This window comes from Propithecus coquereli, unplaced genomic scaffold (genome assembly GCF_000956105.1).
Source record: "Propithecus coquereli isolate 6110/MARCELLA unplaced genomic scaffold, Pcoq_1.0 Scaffold119, whole genome shotgun sequence".
NCBI classification, from domain to species: domain Eukaryota; kingdom Metazoa; phylum Chordata; class Mammalia; order Primates; family Indriidae; genus Propithecus; species Propithecus coquereli.
The window spans coordinates 4497991-4504982 of record NW_012135969.1 but is presented as its reverse complement, the minus strand read 5'-3'; the positions used below and the strand labels follow the sequence as shown (position 1 = coordinate 4504982).

At 43.5% G+C, this 6992-nt stretch overlaps 1 protein-coding gene across 1 annotated transcript in view; it reads right to left on the bottom strand.

Moving 5' to 3' along the window:
* The window catches only part of FBXL20 (F-box and leucine-rich repeat protein 20), a 100326-nt gene extending 96213 nt beyond the window's left edge, over positions 1 to 4113 (bottom strand). Inside the window, exon 1 of the mRNA XM_012661124.1 lies at positions 4085 to 4113. The gene's annotated coding sequence lies outside the window, so the exon portion shown is untranslated. The remainder of the gene's footprint in view (positions 1 to 4084) is intronic.
* Positions 4114 to 6992: the final 2879 nt, after the last annotated feature.

The window sequence follows — 6992 nt, the reverse complement described above, 5'->3', positions numbered from 1 at the left end:
TTTTACCAAGCAATAGATTTTTAATGACTCAGTGGAAAACACAGTAATTTTCAATACATAGTAGTTTATCTGTTTTTCATACACGTATTGATTTTTAAATAGTGGATACTATAAGTACATCATACAATGCACTGTGTTTCAAAAGACAAAAATACCAATGATTACGCAATAAAGAAACATCAATAAACACTATTTGAAAAAGACAGTTTGTCTATTCAGGCCTAGTAAGCCTAGACCTGTAATTTGGATTTTCTATAATGTTAGATAACTGTTTTCAAACCTATCTGTAGAGTGTTAAAAACAAATTCCTTAGTTTTACTAGTACTCTTTCCCATTGTAGGGCTTTTGAAAGAGTGAAACAAATGACTCTCACCCAACTGGAAAATTATTACTATGTAACAATACTGTGAGACTACGGCTACAATGTAAAACAAAATATTGGAGTGGCTGTTTCAGAAGAAATGACCAAGGAAATATGGTCCTCTGCTTTTATTAAAAAAAAAAATCACACATTTGAAGTATTTTGGAACAAAAACTACTTCAATGACTGATCTAACAATACCTTTGTTTTACAAAGAGAAATCCTCAAGCTAGACAAGTGAAAAGAAATGACCAAAGTTACAATTAGTTGATGGCAAAAATCAAGATTAATTAATATCCAGGTCTCTTAATTCCCAATGTAGTATGTTCTTTTTGACATGCCACATTTTATGATTTCTGCTAGTTTTGATAAATTGAGTTGATAAAATGAAGAAAGCAGGCAAAGAAAAATTACAGCCTAGTGTTACAGGTTGTATGTAATATTACCGATTTGTAAGGCAGTGAAGTATAATGAAAAACACTAATGAACATGGATTCAAAATACCAAATTGGAGTGTATCACTTCTCAACTTACATGCCCTTAACATCTCCAGGCACTGTTTAAACTGTAAAATGTTATCTGAATGTCAGTTAATGTTGCCCCTAAGACTTTTTTTTAACATCAGGCTTTTTAATAAACTCAAATAAGAATTTTCCTTCAACAGTATTACACCCTCCTAATGGAGCTACTAAGAGCATGACAAAGTGGAGAAGCTTACTAAAAACAGTCTAAATTTGGATTTAAGGACTAGCCTGGATGTTTAAACACTAATCTCACTGACCGTTATAAGTTACGGCACTTAAAATGAGGGACAGATTCATTCTCTTGATAGCAAATACAAAATAAAGTATACTGGATGAAGAACTTCAGGGAAGCTCTTTTCCACACATTCTATGGGCTTTTTGCTAAGTAATGCTAAAAACAGAGCAGGGTAACAGAGTAACAGAATAAAAAAATATTTGAATAACGAATTTCAATTAAGTGACTAATACAATTCAGCATACTCTATGTTAACCTGTAAGGGTTACTATTGTATAGATTCGATGCCAAAATGATACAGCAAGAACAACATGAATTTTTACATCTCTAGATCTCTCCAACTCTTTATTCAATAGTCATGTACTTTTGGCTGTTCTACAGGACACTACGTATCTGCCTAACAGGTACTATCCCTTGGTTTTTACCTTAAATTTTTTTTTTCTACGACTCTATCCCCTACTGTGAAATTTAAAGTGTATGGCCTCCAGTTACAACATCCAAAAGCACACCACACAAAACATTCCCTATAAAAGGATTATGATGAATGAACTACAAAAAGATTGTAAGATCATAAGCTTCAGATAGGTATCTTCTCCAAGAAAGAGAAATCTGGCCAGGCACGGTGGCTCACACCAGTAATCCTAGCACTGTGGGAGGCCAGCCTGAGCAAGAGCAAGACCCCATCTCTACTAAAGACAGAAAACATTAGCCAAGTGTGGTGTCACATGCCTGTAGTCCCAGCTACCTGCGAGGCTGAGGTAGGAGGAACACTTGAGCCCAGGAGCTTGAGGTTGCAGTGAGCTACAATGATGCCACTGCATTCTACCTGGGTGACAGAGACTCTGTCTCAAAAAAAAAAAAAGAGTAAAAAAAAAAAAAAAATCACTTGATGTAAATGTTTTAGATATCCTGTTTTATTTACCTATATCTTTTATGGATAGAAAGTAACTATTTAAGATATTTTCAACAAATCAGCTATAAGTTATTATTTCATAAGAGGCCAAACAGTTTACTAATTGCCTCACTACTTATAAATTAGGTCAATAAAAAGGTAAATGGTTTTAATACTCAGATAGTCAAACTCATTAACACTTATCATTTCTAGCCATTCTCATTTGTATCCTGGCATGGAACACTTCACATCATACTAAAAGAATAGCTTTTGGTTTACAGGCAAACACTTTTAATTATGAACATTATACAAGGAGGGTTCCCCCCTTATTCTTATTTTACCTTCTCAGATCACATTTAGTAAGCTTTAGTTGCCAGCTACATAACAATCAAGATAAATAGAAATGCTTAATAAAGCAATAAATTTTCTTGTAAATGCCATCACTACAGATAAATTATAAATTAAAATAGAAGGCAATTATCAAAATAGGAAATAACTACGCAATTTTTAAAAACACAACGAGAATTCTTTCCAACAATTATTCAACCTAAAATGAATAGCAAAATGATAAAGAGCTATTATTGGAGCATCAAAAGGCTATCCCCCACTCAAATCTTCAGTATTTGGGGCTCCCTCTCAAGATTCCTGTTAACTGCTATGTGTCTATTCCGTAATGTTAATGAAATTCTGAACTTTTACAATAGTACTGAATATGAACCCACCATAAATTAACCTTACTGGGGCTCTCTACATTGGGGCAACACAATGTCCTATTAAATACCAAATAACACCTAGTATAATACTTTCTTTCATGATTAAATTAAGTATGAAGATTCTAAGGAGGCCAAGTCTTTGATTTTCTCCACTCCTCACCTGCAAAGTAACACTGTAGCTCTGAATTTAAACTTTCCCCAAACTCTTCCTATCTTGATCTTTGTGGATAAATTCAAATATTTTTTTCCCGTAAGCATAAAAAGAAATCAAGGAATAGACTAAACCGAAGACCCTTAGGTAAAATTTCCACCCCCTACACCTCGTTGGCGAGTTTCTTGACACTTGTGTCTCACCATCTTACAATTTCATCTTTCAAATGGAAATGAAAAAAAACACCGAGATGTACACTAAGCTGTGAGTGATCCCAGGTCAGCTTGATTCTCTGCCAGAAAAGGCCAGGTAACAGTTACACTACTTGCTGTATAAGTTTTTCTCTCTCTTACCCCCTCAACGAACCTTCCAATGTATTATTATACTATTGTAATTCATCGGTAGTTACAATACTCCATTTCCCGAAGGAATCCCTTCCCTACAAGGTGACAACTCTCTACAGGCGCTTTCACACCATCCATTCCTCAATTCCAGGACTCTAAACCACCCTCGTCAGAGGAGGAAAAGTTCCTAAGAGACAGGTTAACTGGAATGGATTTTCTGAAGTCTCTCAGACTTTCGTCCCAATCTCAAAGCATGCAGACATCTAAAGGTTCCCAGAAACAATGAGCTACAAAAGTACAGACTAAACGGGAAAGAAGAGGAAGTATCAGAACAATACCCAAACCAAACAGCACCGAAAACCCGTGGTGGCCTCTATCATCCTAGCGTGCCACCCTCACTTCCCTAGTTTAATCAATGTCTCAAACCCGGAGAAATGGCCCCCCAGTCCATTATTTCCCCCTCTACAGACAACAAACGCTTCACGAAGGTGGCAGAAAGAAACAAGCTTTGGTCGAAGGGAGCCGTGATGCTTTTACTGCCGGGTGGAAGGAGGCAAGCCAAGGGTTGTGTAAAGAATGGAAAGCTGAGTGATCCTGGGGGGAGGGGGGAATTAGGGCGCCAGAGCTAATCCTTCGCCGGGGCCCGCCGGTGGGAAGAGGCAGGAGGCGAACACTCGGGAGGACTAGGGAAGCCAGGCAACACGGGGCTTTCGGTTCTCGAGAAAGGGGAGAGAAATCTGGCAACCCCACCGGTGGGTGGGTGGCGGCGCCTGCAAGGGAGGAGGCTCCGTGCGGAGCGAACGTTTCGGGGTAAGAGAGCAAGACTGGCCTTCCTCACGCCGCCCGAGCCCCCCAAGCTCACACCTCAAACCTGCTCTTGGTCACTCCGTTCACGTCCCTCCTCATTGGGCCGGCGGGTGCGGCCCGGGCCGGGCGCTGCGGCGTGCGGAGTGCAAAGACAGGGGGACCTAGGCAGGCCCGGGAGTTCCGGGACTGGGAGGAGGCGGAGGAGGGGCAAGGCCGGGGCAGTCGGACACGGAGGAGAGACCTCTCAGCTCCACCGAGGCCTCCACCACCTCCCGCGGCGCCGGCGGCCGCGACGACTGCTCGTCGCTAGCTCGGCTCTCTCCCGAGCCTCAACTTCAACCCAAAACAAAAACACTCCCCACTTGCCAGCAACGGCGCTTCTCATTGGGCAGAGCCGCCCGGGCCTCGGAACGCCACGGGAGGGGGAAGGGAAGGGGGAAGAGAGGGAGGAGAGGGAGAGGGGGAGGGGAAGAAAGGGGGAGGGGAGGAGGAGGAGCGCGCGGCGGCGCCGCCAGACCACCTCTCCCCCACCTCGGGCGCAGCCCCTGACCGTGCGACCGGGAGCAGCCGGAGCGCGGCGGCGGCGGCGGCACGAGCCCCCTCCCGCCTCCGAGGCAGGCGAGCCCGCCGGGAGAAGGAGAGGCAGGGAAGTGCCTATATGTCTGTGTGTGTTTGTGAAAAAGGGGGCGGCTGTGGGGCGGGTGCGAGTGTGCTGGTGTTCGTGGACGGGTGAGGGAAAGGAAAGCAGGACCGCACACTGCACGGGAACCCCTTCTTCTGCCCAGTGTCCCCCTCTCCTTCTTCCTCTCCGCGGGCAAACAGACACGCACACAGAATTTGAGCTCTCTGCCTAGACCCCCCAACCCTCAGTCTTGTCGCTTCTTCCCCAGGAGCTTGTGCTGGCACACACATCCTTCCCGACCACCCTATTCCCTTCCCCTATCACTCACTGTCGTCTTGAACCCAAAGTGCAGCAGGCGGTCCCTGCTCGGAGCCATTTTCCTCTTTCTGGATGTCTCTAGATTAGGGCAGAGCTGCCGCTGCCGCCGTCGCCTCTGCTGTTGCCGCCGCCGCTTCCCACGTCCCGGTAGATTGCATTACGGGGTGCTGCAGGGAGGCCTGGGGGGCAGCTTCGGGACGTGTGTCTCCCCGTGCATGGCTTGGGAGGGCAGGGACTAATTGCGTTGAGGGGCAGGCCGAGCGCTCCGCTCTGGTCTGGGGATCGCAGCGAGGCCGCACCTCGGGCCTTGGGGGTCAGGGGGTGCAGTGGTGGAGCCGGGTATCCATTCCTGTCGCTGGGGAGGGGCGCGGGTTGGTGGGGGTGGGGGCGGGCGAAGAAGAAGGGCCTTTGGCTTCCCCCGCTCCTCCGCTGCTCGACCGCCTCGGGCGCCCAATGGGCTGTAGTGCCCGCCCGCCCTCCAATCAGGGCGCTGGTTGGTGAGAACCTGATCCTGACGCCACTTTGGCGGGAGAAACAAGCGTGTGTGAGCGAGTAGGCGGGGGCGTTTGCCCAGTGAAACTATGACTTTCATCTGACTCTCCGGCTCCTTGTATAGAAGCTGGTGTGTCATCATACTATTATGATCGAATTTCTATGAATTAAAGAATAATCCAGAGGAGAGTTGCCCCTTGTAAGGGCGACAAACTACACAATCACGTCCCAAACATGAAATATAAACTGTATCATAAATTCCAGCGAACCTGACTGAAGCAGACGTACTAATTGTATGCTTCCAAAGCAGTTATGAGTTTGTCTTCACACCCCTTTTAATTAGTAGTTTTAAGTGACTGGCTTGTTATGAATCTAAGAAATGAATTTAAGGGCAAACAAGCACTGCGGATCTTTAAAAACAGGCATATTTTAGCGGGAAGGTTTGTTATCAAACTAAGAACTTTATAACTTTTTCATTTTTACTCTAGAGGGGCTTCATAAGTAAGGAAACTAGTTTTAGAAAACTCATTCTCAGGCCCACAAACCCAGGTCTAGATGTTATATTCTCCTTTTATCCCTGATACTATTAATGATTTTGTTTTACCTCAGTGGAATAAGCCTTTTTAGTTTGGTATCATCTAAGAGCTGTTTTTTCCCAGCAAAAGCTACTGATGAGTTTGGTGAGTTTAGAAAAACTGGCAAACACAGGTAAATCAAACATAATGAATAAACTGTTTCACAGGTCTATCAATTATCCATTCCAGTGGACCCATTTCAAGTAGTTCTCAGGGAAGACATTTACTTTTTGACCGATTTCTTTTTTAACTGGATTTTTGAAATGCTGAACAAATGAAGATTATTCAAAGATTAAAAATTTATTACACATAGGCATATTACTTTTTATCAAAGAAGTTTATTTGCATGTAAATAAACAGGTTTTTTAATGTTTCAGGGAAAAAAATCCCACAACAGATTTTGTCTACTTTCAAAAAAATGAAAAACCCCAAAGTATTTACAGAACGGCCATATGCACAGAAAATCAAATTTGAAAATTTTCTTTTTTAAAAAAGACCCTCCCCAACTGCTCCTGATGTACATGTTTAAAGTCAAAATTTAAAGTTCAGCTCCTATAGCTGAGCATGTTTCCCAACCTAGCTTCTGAGATGCTAAGTTCTTCCTGCCCCCCTCTAAAAAACTCAAGGATAGAAACAAATGTAGCGGGGGGAAAGACAGGGAAAAAAAAGAAAATGAGATTGCCTAAGGTTTATGAATGTTTCCTATATTGACATCTGCTTTAAGTGACTCAATTGTGGATACTGTATGATTCACTGGCTCCCTGAAAGGGTTTCTTCTGAGAATTCATGATATTACTGTACTAAATTTTCAGACCTAGGCCTGAAGAAGGAAAATCATTTCAAGAGTCACCAACCTCCAACTTGGGTTTGGCAATTATATCCTGCTTCATATCCCCTCCCCCCCAAAATACTTGTTTTAAGACATTGATTTTGAATCTGAAATCTTTATGTACATCAG